Genomic DNA, 15,074 nt, shown 5'->3' with positions numbered 1-15,074 from the left:
AACTGCTGAGAAGTGCCACATGTTAAAAGGAAATCAAGCTGTTTTCAGTATCTAGACATTTGTTTCTCTATTTTCAAACCTGTGTTTATGGTTCTATGCTATATTTTCTCTTTTTTTTTTTTGGTAGCTAGTTGGTACGGGGATCTGGATCCGTGACCATGGCGTTATTAGGCTGCACTATAACCAACTGAGCTAAACTGGCCAGCCCTATATTTTCCTTGTTTCTTTCTGTTTTGTTTTGTTTGTTTTTCCTGGGAATAAGGCTCTCTAAAAATAATAATCTGATTCACAAAGCCATTGCCATATTGAAAACCTCAGAACAAAGTTTGGTGCCATTTCATCCAGCACCATTAGGATCAAATTTAGCTGAGACCTTTCTTTTGGAATAGGAATCGGTGAAGATAAATATGAATAAGCAACAACATCAAGGACAGTGCCAGCTACATCTCGCAGGACCCCTTGCTGCCTCCTGGAGGCCCACGGAGCTGGCCTCAGCCCTGCAGCCAGGTCGCCTGACACTCACCAGACTCCAATAGTCACATCTTCCTCTGGCTGGAGGTAGTAATTACAGGTGTGATTCAAACCTTGATCCTGCGGTTTTTTCAAGTCAATGAAATAGGGAACCCTCACTGTAGGAGACAAAGAGATGGAAATCAGGTTTAGTGAGGGTAGATGGACACACACACACTTGCACACATATACACACTAATATGCATACCCAACACATGCACACAATGCACATGCACACACAACGACAAACATACATACAATGCACATTCACATCCGTGCACATATGTGTGCGCACACTTATAATATGCACGCACACACACAACAGAGGTGGAGCTCTCAAAAAGCACCAAGTACTTTTCCTATGCAATCCTGCCAGAATACTCTGAGCAAGTCTACAGAGGCAGTGAGGGCAGGGTCCAAGTAGAGACTGGAACAGGTAAGATTATTCAGGTACAAGGAGATGCAGATGAGGGAGGCTGCAGAAGAACTCAGGTAAGCCACGGCTGAAGGCTGGAGCCCAGGTGTGTGGGAGGGACAGCAGGAAAAGGGACAGTGTACAAAATACTCTGGGGTTGGAGCTGCAGGACCGAAGGACTGCCTGAATGTGGGAGGTAAACAAAGCAAAGGGGATTTCTGAGTTTCTAGTCCTGTCACTTAGCGCAGGAAGGACAGCAGAAAAGGAGGTGGAGGGCAGCAAATAGATGAACTCACAGACCCCTCCCAGAGCTGAGTGATGTCAGGAACAACACAGAAGGAGTCCCACCTGAATGGGTCATCTGCCAGCAGGGCAGCAGCCGAGTCAACTGGTGCCCTAAACTATGGAAAACCATGGGGCCACTGGACCCGGAAGAACACCCAAGACATGCAGGTGATGAGAGGAGCAAGGACTGCTGTTAGATCCCCGTGGGTGCTGGGCCCCCTTGTTATTGTAGAAACAAGCAAACACCGACAGCAACACCACCATCCAGGTGTGGCTCAGAAAAGATATAGAAAGATACATGCCAGGCTATTAATGTAGTTCAGTGTGTGTGTACTATTATTGCTTGTGGTAAACACAACATTTGAAGATAAATTTAACTGAAAAATGAAAAACTTAAAACCCCACAAACGCTGAGGTGAGATTTACTCACTTTATGAAATGGCAACTCCCAAAGGGGCAGAAACAAAGACGAGTTGGTCCTGACGTTCAGCTGATCCCACCCACTAGGAGGAAGACACAATGGTCCACAGCTGTCTTTGATGGAGAGAGTTTTCATGAACAACCTCCTCCGCCCATGCGGCACACTGCACGTTAAGCTCTCACCTCCTCAAGTGTCATGAGGGCTTGAGGAACGTTTGCTGAGTAAATGAACCATCTGATGCACAAGGACATGGAGACATACATGCTCTTTTCCCAGAAACCCCCGAGCGTCTGTCCCAGACCATGTGGGGAGACAAATCCTCCCACCAGGACTGCTGTTCGTACTTCCAGCTTTTTAATCCATTTCTTCCCCAAGAAGCAGGCTAAATTTGTAAAACATTAGTATTAAGTTCTCTCAAAAGAAAAATGGCAGCAAAGGAGGTGGTGCCACATCCCCTGTGTGCGTGGCCAAGCTGGTGCCGGGTCCTGGGAATGTTCCTTGTAGAGGCTCCTGTCACCCAGACAGTGTCCCAAGGAGGCTGCTACCCTTTTACAGTTCTAGTTAGGTCTCAGCCTTATACACACTAGAACTGGGATTTGATCGTGGGCAGCCCGACTCCACAGCCCTCTCAGCTAAGTGAGTAAGAAGTCAGAGAAATAAACAGGCTTCAATCCTGAAGGGCCATGAAAGTCCTTGTTATGGGCTGAGTTGTGTCCCCCCAAAAAGATATGTTTAAGTCCTCACCTCCAGTACCTAAGAATGTGATCTAACTTGGAAACAGGGTCTTTACAGAGGTAACTGACTTAAGTGAGGTCATTAGGGTAGGTCCTAATCCAACATGACTGGTGTACTTATAAAAAACAGAAATTTGGAAACAGAGAAAGACACACACAGAGGGAAGGGCATGTGAAAAGGACCACGTAAAGATGGAGGCAGGAACTGTAGTATAGCATCGACAAGCCAGGGAATGCAAGGATTGCTGAGAAAGGCAAGGAAGGATGTTCCCCCAGAGTCTCAGAGGGAGAGCAGCCCTGCCCATACCTTGATCTTGGACTTCACAGTGAATAAACTTCTGTCTTAACCTACCCAGTTTGTGGATTTCTAAGGGCAACCCTAGGAAATAAATGCAGCCATACTAAGGAGTTCAGATTGTATCATGGCAACAAGACCTGGAGGAGACTCCTGGACAGAGAGAAGGCCTGAAAAGGATGTCCATTTCATGTGCTATTTCAGACTATAGGAGTCTCCCCCTGGCGTCTCCATTCTGTGACTTTACTCCACACTTTTGGAACCTGAAAGCTGCACTGTGATGTGCAAGTTCACCCATCTGACAACCGTGAGGTGAGATGCCTTCCTTAATAAAATTCTGAAAATCCAAACCCGGTGCTCACTGTTAACCCCACACCCAGTCCCATCTCTGAAGCTAGGATTGCCCCCACCCCCTGCCTCACCCATCTGACAACCGTGAGGTGAGATGCCTTCCTTAATAAAATTCTGAAAATCCAAACCTGGTGCTCACTGTCAACCCCACACCCAGTCCCATCTCTGAAGCTAGGATTGCCCCCACCCCCTGCTGAATGGAAAGTGGGTGCTGTCAAGGGCTGAGGGCACTTGGCTTCTGCTGGCTCATCTCCAGGTCTCACTCAGTTCTGTGTCTGGAGAAGGAGGCCAAGCTATTAAAACACAAACTACCCCGTGGTTTTGAGAGCATTCCCTAGCCACTGCAGAGTGTTTTACAAGGATTAGCAACTGCTCCAGAGAGCTTCCAAGCCCAAGAAATCTCAGAACCAAGAAGCCAATTCTACTCTAGGACAGCCTCATTCTCAGCTGTTCTTCCAGTTCACTTTCACTCCTTCTCTAGAAACAATCATGCAAAAGGAGTCTCTGAAGCCCAGCAGGTACTGCCCTGAGTGCCTCCCCTTCTTCAGCAGCCCCTCTCTGACTAGGTGAGGACTACATGACATGAGGCCTGGTCAGTCCCAGGGTCATACAGCCCCAGACAACAGTGGCCGTAGGAAACACCTGGCCAGTATTGGTCTAAATGAACAGAAATGACACAAAGCAAAGGAACAAGGACAAAGGGTACCTGAGACGGGGCTGGCCTGAGCAGGGTTGCAGGACTTGCCTGGGCTGGAGGCTCACTCCTGCTGGCCAGTACTGGGTAAGTGCCAAGACCCTCTGACATCCCATGTGGTCATATCCCCCTTGGTCATCGACCCCCTTGACTCTGGGGTGCTGGCCCTTGCTTCCTCCATAGGGCTGGAGCAGGGGCAGAGCGCAGCCCATAGGAGTAGGGACCTGGACAGTGTGCTCCTGACCACTCCACCAGTGTGGTCCAGCTCCCTCACTGCTATCTATCACAGGCTCACCTGTAACAGGGCTCCACTGTGCAGCCCAGGAACCTCACACTGGCCCCTGCCCCCGTAGGCAAGGAAGGCCCATTAGCTGCTGGGACCGGGTCCTCTGGCTTCTCCTCCTTCCTAGGTTTTCTTTTTTTCTTTCTTTTTTTTTTTTTTTTTTTCTTTTTCGTGACTGGAAAGGGGATCGCAACCCTTGGTGTGGTGTCACCCACACTGCGCTCAGCCAGTGAGTGCACCGGCCATTCCCATATAGGATCCGAACCCGCGGCAGGAGCGTTGCTGTGCTCCCAGCGCCGGACTCTCCCGAGTGCGCCACGGGCTCAGCCCGTTCCTAGGTTTTCATTATCCTTTGTCTGGCCATGTCATCACACATGGGCCACCACAAACATCAATGGCATGATTTATGAAGGGTCCGAGAAATATGGGCACTCAGTAAAGAATAAGTGAATAAACATGCAGATGAATGTAAAAGAACCTACTCTGTCTTACTATTTTTAGCTAAACTGGAAAATATGTCATGGGGGAATGAGGAAACTGCTGAGCTGTAACAGATATTTCTGACTGCCTGAGGATGTGTACCATCAGGCTACATCTCATTCCAGTCACCTTAAGCAGGGGAACAGCCCTGACAGGGGCCATCCACTGGCTGTAAGAGGTGTGGTGCCAACAAGGGAAGGGCTGGCTGGGTCACTTAGGTTTTACCAAATTCCAATTACTTGATGTGGGCTAAAAATGATAAGGAAAAAAATGCTATCAGGGACTAACAGGGACTGCTCAGGGGAAGGAAAAAGAGGAGGCTGGCCTTTTGCTTTAAAAACAAATACATGAGTAAATATCTAACCTACTTCCAAAACAAGCCTGAAGTAACATGTGGAGAAGGCCGGCTCCCCCAGCCCCTGGACCCAGACATCCCTCTCACCAGATGATGCCTTCCCGACAGGTGGGAAGATGCCCCCTACTTCAAGACCATAAATGCTGGCTCTCACCCAACATTCTTAGGGTAGAATCAGAACTGTGAATGCAGGAATTGAAAAGCATACATATTCATGTTTATGTGGACAGACACACACAAAAAAGACCAGAAGGAAATAAAGTGCAACATGAACAAAGATTTTCTCAGAGTGACTTTCACTTTCTTACTTATGCTATTCAGTTGTTCAGCTAATCTCTTGTTTGTTTTTAGAATGATCATGTATCTTTTGCTTATGAAAATGTATTTAAAGTAGAACAATTCCTTAAGTCATAGGACCATGCTTCTTCCAAAGCTAATCTATCTGATTTATATATTTGGTTTCAGATAGATTTGCTGTGAACTGAAGAAGATTTTAACACAAATGGATTACACTTTCTTTAATGTCAAAATGGACACCCACAGATATTTCACATCTGCTGGAGCTAAGAACAGAGGCGTCTCCCCAACACACAGGCCCTCCAGCAGTATGAGACAAAACTCCTACCCCACTTCCTCTGCAGAGGACACAGATACAGACATTTAAACTTTGAAAACACATTATGACTGGAAAACCAACAAGCCCCAAGCCACTTTTCAGAGAATGCTCCTTCCTGCCAAAGGGGAGGACAGAGATCTATGCTTGGTGAGGGCCTCACGTGCTGCCACAACAAAACACGGCTTCCTGGGGAGGGTTGCTCATCACTAGAAGGGCAGTCCTCAGGGAGAGGATGTCTGGAGTGTAGTGTCGGGGACAGGCAGGTGCCCAGGTGGGTAAGGCTGTGAGGAATGTCCAGTTGCTGCTCCTAGGAATGACCAGTTGCCAGGCCTTTGGGCAACTCTTCAAAACAGGCCAGAAACACAGATTTTTATCATATTGACAATTAAAAACCTCCCTTAAAAACACTTGCTGTAGGTTGTCAAACTCTTCCCATGTAGCAGACATATGGAAAGAAAGCATGAAGAACAGACCTGTCCCTAAGAGGCTCAGGACAGCCTCACTGCCCAAGCCCAGCCCTCCTCTTCTGTGCCAAGGGGCTGGACAAGAAGAACCCAAAGTTCTGCTCCCGGGAAGAATTTGCCATTTCCTTAGGAAACCAGCACAGCAAAATCTGTGGGCTGTGTCTACAGTAGCCCATGCAATCAATCTGAAGAATATCAATTCAATTCAAACATTTGCTGGGACCCACAGTGTGCCAGCCCCCAGGGAGCAATGCATCCCACATACCTCTGCCTTCAAGCAGGAGCTCATGTCCCCAACAGCAAAGGCACCTGCCCAAGGTAGCCCAGAGGCTGGCAAAGTTGGAAAAGCTGTGCAGGGTTCATTCTAAGCTCTGCCACTGCTTAAACCTGCATCCCTTGAAGCTTTGTTTATCACATAAACCAAAACTCTTTTCTGTGCTATACTGTGTACAGTTAAGGAACTTTAAAGTCAGAAAAACAAAACTCCCTTGATTTTACTATATTCTTAGTTTCTTTTTAAGTTTGTGCTTCTCAGAAGTGGCAAAACTTAAGAGATGATAAATTCCTAGAATTTCAGCTACTTTTCCACTAGGAAAATGAAATGCCTCAAATGCTAAATGCATTTTATGGTTATTTTAAGACACCCAAATAAAAAACTTATTTCAAATGTATAAAGTATTAAATATTTACCTTACTAATTCTGTCCCTCCTACCACTAGAAAGAACAGAAATTCCTTTTTAGCCAGTAACTTCCAAATTTCTGTGATTAAGCCTGTTATGGACTTAGCACCCCAAACTTGAAAACCCAGACACCTGCAGAGCCTAGAGCACTTGGGTTACTACAGACAGCAGTCTTGATCCCTGAGATGCACCTGCTCCCACTCCACCCATCCCAGGACACAGTCCACATTGATCAGGACCTCTCCCTCCTGCATGTCCTCTCCCTGCTGCCCTCCCTCATCTCTGCCAGTTCACCTGCTGCCTGCACAACATCAAGCCCAGTTTTCCAAGCCTTAAGGTCCCAGACACATAGGGTCAAACCCGCTCTCTGCAAACTAATCCAGCCAAAGGTCACACGCAGAGCCTGCCTCTTTCTCTTGTAATGCCAGCCACATCTGTCTTTAAGGCTGTCACTCACAAGCACCTGTGTGTGAGCTCCATGTTATCCTCAAATCTCAAACACAGCGGGACCCAAGCCCTTCCCTCCTAGCCTCATCTTGTAGGTGTAAAATGATGTTCTTAAAAGGATTATTCCCAGCAATCACCTACCTGGGAGCCCCCTGCCTTCTATTTCATAAGCTTGGTACTTCTGCCCCTTTCTCCTCCCACTTCCCCCAAAGTAAATATATAGCATGAAAAAACAAAAACAAAAGCAAAAATAAAAAATAACTTAAGGAGACTACAATATCTATTAGGCCAGCACAAAACTCCATAAAAATCAAAGTTTAACAGGTATTTTTAAGGGAAAAAAAAACAAACTTGAATTTTTTAAAAAGAAAGAAGGTCTAATTATTTTTTAAAGAAAAGTACTATATTTTTTAGTGGTCATCTTTCCAAGGAAGGTTAACCTCCTAGACTGCACAACTGACAGAGCATCTCCAGCATGACAGCTTTGGGTGACTTTCCACATTGTCAACATTTTTCTTCACTTTAGCTAAAGGAAGACCCCCCTCCCCATCCCTCATAGAGCAATACCATGTTTAAAAACATCCCTTAACTCGAAAGGGGCACAGGTGACTTTCTACAAAATAGATATATTCTATTTTTTTTATCTGGGTGGTGGATCAATTTATCTTTCTAAACTGTATACTTCAGATTTGTAAATTTTACTACATGTAAATTAAATCTCAATTTTAAAAAAGACACTCACTAAAATCAGACATCATCATAAAAATGAACTCTTACTAAAGGAAAAATTGATACACAGCACTTACCAAAATTCAAGAAAATCAATTTGGCCTGTATTCCAGGACATAGTTTGACGATAAATGGAATAACAATGTACAACCCCAAAACACAGAGAAGTATCTTCCTCAGTCGGAACCACAGGCCCTTTCGCCTGCAAGAGAAAAGCAATTAATAGGTCAAAAGGCAGTAGATACAATTTTGCTGTAGTTTATTAACAGCATTATCAAAATCACTAAACAAGAGCCACACATATACTTTTCCACAGGGATATTGCCAGTAATAAAAGTAGCCACCCATCTGTTCTTGTTAAAATGATTATTTTAAATATTCTTTTTTTTGGCAACTGGCCAGGACTTGGATATGAACTCTTGACCTTGGTATTATAAGATATTCTTTTAATTTTTAGAACTCTACTGGGGGAAAATTTTTTTTTCTTGAAAACCAAAAAACAATCCTGATTTCTTATGTTCATCCTTGAGTAAGAACCTAGCAGAGAAAGCAGATCCTCAGAAACTGTCCCACCTGACATCAGACCCAGCTGCAATTTCAATTCAGAAGAGAGTGGCCTCCTCTGGGCCTTGTGGTCATCCTTCTGCCAGCCAGCTGCCGGCAGGAGTGGGTTACTCATCAGCTCCTCCTAGGAAGAACATACACCAAGGACATCAACAGAACCTACCCAACCAGGTCCTGGAAAAAAGTAGCAGGCTGAGAACAAGATGGTGGCTGTCCCTGCGTGTCCCTGCATTTCCACCGGGCCCTTTGGGCACCACACAATGGAGGCCCCTTCTCCAGGCCCTTCAGGCCAGGTTGTCACCCCAGGGACTCAAGACCCTCTTCTAATCCCTCACCAGCTACAAGAGTTCCTTGTCCTGTTCCCAACCCCCTTTGAAAAATATCTAACCCTGTGATTCTCAAACTTCTTGGTCTCAGGATCTCTCTATACTAAGAAATTGAGGACCCTAAAGAGATTCAATTTATATGATTTATATTTATTAATATCTGTCATATGAGAAGTTAAAACTAAGACTCTTTAAATGTCTATTAATTCATCTAATGATAATAATAAACAACCCATTACATGTTAATAACACTTATTATGAAAAATAATTATATTTTCCAACACAAAAATTTGAGTGAGAAGAGTGGCATTAACATTTTTACAAATTTCTATAAGCCGGACAGCAATGGAAGACAGATGGATTCTCATATCTGCTTCGGCATTCAATCTGTTGTGATACCACATGCCATGTAGCATCTGGAAAGCTTTACTATAAACTCATGAGAGAATGGCAGTGAAAAACACAAATTACATCTTAGTGTTATTATGAAAATTGTTCTGAGCTTACAGACCCTCTGAGAGGATCATGGGGACCTCCAAGAGACCCCAGAGCACATTTGGAAACTGCTGGTCTGACCTACCACACCAAGTCTAAACCTTAACAGGCCAATTACTGTCGGCCCTCTGTATCCGCAGGTTCCGCATCTGTGGATTCAACCCATTGTGGATAGAAAATATTTGAAAAATAAATTAAAAATACAGAAATTAAAAAAATACAAGGAGCAAGATGCCTGACTAGAGAGGCCTGGCACTTGTGCCCCCAACAAAAAGAGACCAAAACAACAAATAAATAACTGTACTTTGGTATGACCGAGGAAGTGCACTGCCAGCACCAGGGGAGTGACAAAATCCTTGTGGAGCACGGAAGTCCAGAACAGCATCACAGAGAGCAGAGCAAGGCACCCTGCCTCTGCCTCACTGTCTCCCTGTAGGGACTAGCTCAGAGTCATGCAGAGAGAAGGTAAGCTGGAAAAATCCCAGCTGTTTCCACTGTCACCATAAATGCCAGCAATCCCTGCCACAGGAGAGATCCCCAGTCCTCATAGACCCCAATCCCAGTTTGGAGAGTAGCTGGGAGTTTGTGTAGCTGCATAGCCTCACAGCAGAAGCCCCAGTAGAGGAACTACTGCTCCCAACCTAAGCGGTTATGGTACAGTGCCATCTTGAAACAGAACCCATGGCTAGAGTGCATCCTACTAGGGGCCGCAAAAGCTGACCATCTCCATTCTGAGGCCCCACCTTCATTCTATCACATTCACACAGGCACCTGCAGTACCACAACCCCAGCTGCCTAAAGCCTAGCCCAGACAGATTTATTGAGACCCCAGTGTCTGAACCCATGTGGTCTCTGCCCACCCCAGGCAAATAGGCAGACCTGCTCAGTGGGAAAGCTGCCACTAAGTGGCAGCCCACCACATCTACATGCTCCACCCTGCACAACCCATGGCCCACTGAGCCCACAGGTGCCTGCACTGACCTGACAGTCAATCCAGGGGTAGCATTGCCTCCCCTGCGGCCCTCCACAGAGTGGCCAGGCCCTGGTGCACCAGTGTATACCTGCTCCCTGACCAATAGTGGATTGGGCAGCAGCTTGCCTTCCCACAGCCAGCTTTTACAGAGTTACTAGGCCCTGCTGTGTCCTTGCAGGCTAGCTCCAAGCTCAACCTCTGATCCCGTGGCCCTCCACAGAGCTGCTGGGCACCGATACAACAGTGGACACTAACTCCTTGACAGAGGGTGGATTAGGCAAAAGCTTTGTCTTCTGGTAGCAGGCTTTTACAGAGCTTCTGGGTCTCACTGCATCCTTGCAAGATGGCTCCAGGTTCAACAGCCGAGCCAGTGTCCCTCCACAGTGATGCCCTGCTGTACCAGTGCATGCCTATTCCTTGCTCAACAGAGAACTGGGCAATGGCTTTGCCTCCCCACGATGGGCCTCTGTGGAGCTTCTGGGACCTGATGCTCCTTGTGGGCTTGCTCCAGGCTTGGTAGCAGATCCGGCGGCCCTCTGTAGAGCTGCCAGGCCTTACTACACTGATGTATGCCTGTTTCCTGCAGGACAGTGGATAGGGCAGCAGCTCTACTTCCACCCAGCAATCCTCCATAGAGCAACTGGGCCTGGCTGCACCCTTGCAAATCTGCCCCGGGCTCAACAGCTGATCCAGTGGCTCTCCACAGAACTTCCAGGCCCTGCTGCACCTGTGTACACTTGCTCCCTGCTTAACAGTGGATTGGGTGGTGGCTCCACATCCTCAGGCAGGTCTCTACAGAGCCACCTGGCCCTATTGCACTCACACATGCCAACTTCTGGCCAAGAAGTGGCATCTACTCAAATGACAGGCCTTCACAGAACTGCTTGACGCCCCTACCCCATACCCAGGCTCACCTATTTCCAGCCCAAAAGCTGGTCAGGCAGTACACCACCCTCCAGGAGAGACAGCCTCAGAGCTATATACCTATGTCTGATCTGAGAGCTGGTTAGGCAGCAACTGTACGTCTCAGAGAGGCCAACAAACAGACAGTTGGCCCTCTGCAGCCACAGATGCCTGACCTAACAAAAAGCCCGGATTAACCAAGCCAGCAAAAACTGCTAGTGTTGGCACAAACTCCTGTAGACATCACTGAAGAGGATTATGACCAAAGAAACTGCCCAGAGACTATACTACTGAGTTCACCCAAAACCAAAGACGACACAACATATCCCACAGACACCCGAGGACCCACATACAGGAAAAAATCATTTATATATAATCTACTCCATAAAATTGGGAAAAACAACTAATCAATTAGATGCACAGATATCAACAGAGGGTCACAAGAAACATGAAAAAGCAAGGGAACATGACACCCGCTAAGGAACACAATAAGTCTCCAGTAACGGATGCCAGAGAAAAGGCAGCTACAAAATGCCTATAAAGAAGTTTCCAATAACGATCTTAAGAAAACTCAGTGAGATACAAGAGAACATAGACAAACAGGAAAATAATTCATGATCTGAATGAGAAATTTAACAAAGAGATAGATATCATAAAAAAGAACCAAACAAATATTGGAACTGGAAAATTCAACAAATAAAATAAAAAATACAAATCAAGAGCTTCAAGAACAGACTAGACCAAGCTGAAGAGAGAATTTCTGAACTTGAAGACAGATCTTTTGAAATAGCCCAGTCAGAGGGAAAAAAAAGAAATGACTAAAAAATAATGAAGAGAGTCTATGAGACTTATGGGACACTATTAAGAAAGCAAATATTCAAAGAATAAGTGTTCCAGAGGGGGAAGAGATGGAGAAAGGCACAGAAACCCTAGGTAATGAAATAATAGCTAAGAACTTCCCAAGGGTTGGGAAACATATGAACATTCACATTCAGGAAGCTCAAAGGTCCCCCTAATTAGACTCAACCCAAAAAGATCTTCTTCAAGGCACATCATAATCAAACTGTCAAATGTCTATGACAAAGGGAAAACTCTAAAAACTGCAAGAGTAAGGTGTCACTTATAAGGGAATCTCAATTAGACTATTAGAAGATTTCTCAACAGAAACCTTACAGGTCAGGAGAGAGTGGGATGATATACTCAAAATGCTGAAATTAAAAAGTCAGCCAAGAATCTAGCAAAGCTATCCTTCAGAAATGAGGGAGAAATAAGGACCTTCCCAGACAAGCTGAAGTTGAGGGAATTCATCACAAGTAGATCAGCTTTACAAGAAATACTTACAGGAGTGCTAGAACTAGAAATCAAAAGACAACAATTAGTATCATGAAAAAATAAAAAAAAATACAAAACCCATCAGATATGGCAAATTCTTAATTCAAACTCACAGGTAAATTCACACTCACAGGTAAATTCATAATTAAAATCAGAATACTCCAGTGATTTAATGGTGCTATATATATATCCTCCACTAATATGAAGGTTCAAAGTCAAAATGGTCAAAAAACAATAGCCATAATTAGTGACTAAGGAACATACAATAAATACAACTATAAATTAAGGCAACAGAAAATATAAACTGTGTGAGTTGGGGGTAAGTAGTCTAGAATATTTTCATGTGGCCAAAGTTAAGTTGCTATCAGCTTAAAATAGTGTATTGTAACTACAAGATTCTTTACATTAATCCCAAAGCAATCACACACAAAAAAATTACAGCAGATACACAAATGAGAAAGAGAAAGAAAACAATGCTTAGCACCAAAGAAAACTACCAATTCTCAGAGGTAAAAAACAGGAGATAAAGAAAGGAACTAAAGATTTTTAAAACAACCAGAAAACGGGCTGACCCCGTGGTGCACTCGGGAGAGTGCGGCACTGGGAGCGCAGTGACGCTCCCGCCGCGGGTTTGGATCCTATATAGGAATGGCCGGTGCGCTCACTGGCTGAGCGCGGTGCGGACGACACCACACCAAGGGTGGCGATCCCCTTACCAGTCACAAAAAAGACAAAAAAAAAAAAAAAAAACCCAACCAGAAAACAATTAAGAAAATGGCAGAAATAAGTTCCCACATATCAATAGTAACCTTGACTGTAAATGGATTAAACTGTCCAATTAAAAGACATAGAGTCATTGAATGGATAAAAAAGAAGAGCAAACAATATGTTGACTACAAGAGATACACTTAACTACTAAAAATAAAAAAGACTAAAAGTGAAGGGCTGAAAAAGATATTCCAGGCAAATGGAAACCAAAAATGAGAAAGAATATATATAGCCATACTTATAGCAGATAAAATAAATTTTAAATAAAAAATTGTGAAAAGAGACAAAGGTCATTTACATAATGATAAAGGGATCTATTTAACCAGAGGATATAATAATTGTTAACATATATGTGCCTAATACTGGAGCACTCAGGTATATAAAACAAGCATTATTAGACATAAGAGGAAATTCAGGAACAGACTGCAATTCAATAGTAGTGGGGGACTTTAACACCCTGCTTTCAACAAGGGACAGACCATCTAGATAGAAAATAAACAAAGAAACATCTGACTTAAACTGCACCACTTAAATCTTACTTAAACTGTTAGATCAAATGCAGCTTACAGACATTTATAGAACATTCCATTTAACAGCTGCAGAACACACCTTTTTCTCAGCTGCACATGTAACATTCATCAGGATAGATCACATATTAGGTCACAAAAGAAGTCTACACAAATTTTAAAAGATAGAGATCATATCAAGTATCTTTTCTGACCACAACAGTATAAAACTAGGAATCATCAACAAAAAAAACTTCAGAAATTTTATAAATACATGAAAATTAAACAACATGCTCCTAAACAACTAATAGGTTAGTGAAGAAATTAAAAGGGAAATTTAAAAAATTTCTCCAGATAAACGAGAATGGAGACACATCATACAAAAACCTGAGTCATGGCAAAATCAGTTCTAAGAGGAAAATTTATACCAGTAACTGCCTATGTCAAAAAAGAAGAAAGATTTCTAATAGACAAACTAATGTGCTTGAAAGAGCTACAAAAACAACAAACCAAACTCAAAATACACAGAAGCAAAGAAATAAGAAAGTTCAGAGCAGAAATAAATGAAATTAAAAAAATTGAAAAGATAGACAAAGAATTGTTTTTTTTAAAAAGAGAAACAAAATTAATAAACCTCTAGCCATACTAACAAAGAAAAAATGAGAAGGCTCAAATAAATAAAATCAGAAATGAAAAAGAAGTCATTACAACTGATGCCACAGAAATACAGAGAGAGGATGAGACTATTATGAACACATATACACCAATACATTTGATAACATAGAGGAAAAGGACAGACTCCTGGACAAATACAATCTACTAAGGTTAAATTATGAAGAAATAGAAAATATAAACAGACCAATAACAACTGAGGAAATTGAATTAGTAATACAAAGTCTCCTTCCTGTTAAAGAAAAGCCGGGATCTGATAGCTTCACTGCTGAATTCTACTGAACATATAAGGAAGAACTAGTAACAATTCTCCTCAGATTATTTCAGAAAATTGAGGAGGAGGGTATATTAGTCTGTTTTCATTACTTATAACAAAATGCTTGGAACTGTGTGATTTCTAAAGAAAACAAAATTTATTGCTGACAGTTTCAGAAGCTGGGAAGTCCAAAGTCTAGGGAACATAGCTGGTGAAGGACTTGGTGGTGGTGACAGTGATGGCAGGGTATCACACTGCAAGACGGTGGAAGCAGAGAGAGCAGAGTGAGAGACAGACTTATCTCTTCTTTTAAAGCCCTCAGAACCATGCCTCTGACCACCATTTTTAATCCATTTGCTACTGCATCACCTCTTCAAGGCTCCACCTTTCAATTACCAGAATAGGATTTCCTACTCTCTTAACAGCCACAGTGGAAGCTAAGTTTCTAATACATAAAACATGGGGGACACAATTTAAGCTTCATTGAGTTTGGGGGGGGGGGCAAAATTCAATCCACTA

At 43.7% G+C, this 15,074-nt stretch overlaps 1 protein-coding gene across 1 annotated transcript in view; it reads right to left on the bottom strand.

The window, feature by feature from the left end:
• ABHD12 (abhydrolase domain containing 12) overlaps positions 1-7,960 on the bottom strand; it is a 30,971-nt gene extending 23,011 nt beyond the window's left edge. The window contains exons 1-2 of the mRNA XM_008591874.1: positions 7,838-7,960; positions 524-629 (exon numbers count right to left, since the gene is read on the bottom strand). The gene's annotated coding sequence lies outside the window, so the exon portion shown is untranslated. The remainder of the gene's footprint in view (positions 1-523; positions 630-7,837) is intronic.
• Between the last annotated feature and the right edge of the window lie 7,114 nt (positions 7,961-15,074).

Source organism: Galeopterus variegatus, unplaced genomic scaffold, assembly GCF_000696425.1.
Source record: "Galeopterus variegatus unplaced genomic scaffold, G_variegatus-3.0.2 Scaffold7359, whole genome shotgun sequence".
Taxonomy (NCBI): Eukaryota; Metazoa; Chordata; class Mammalia; order Dermoptera; family Cynocephalidae; genus Galeopterus; species Galeopterus variegatus.
Note: the sequence above shows the minus strand (reverse complement) of the source record. Positions and strands in the feature narration are given on the sequence as shown.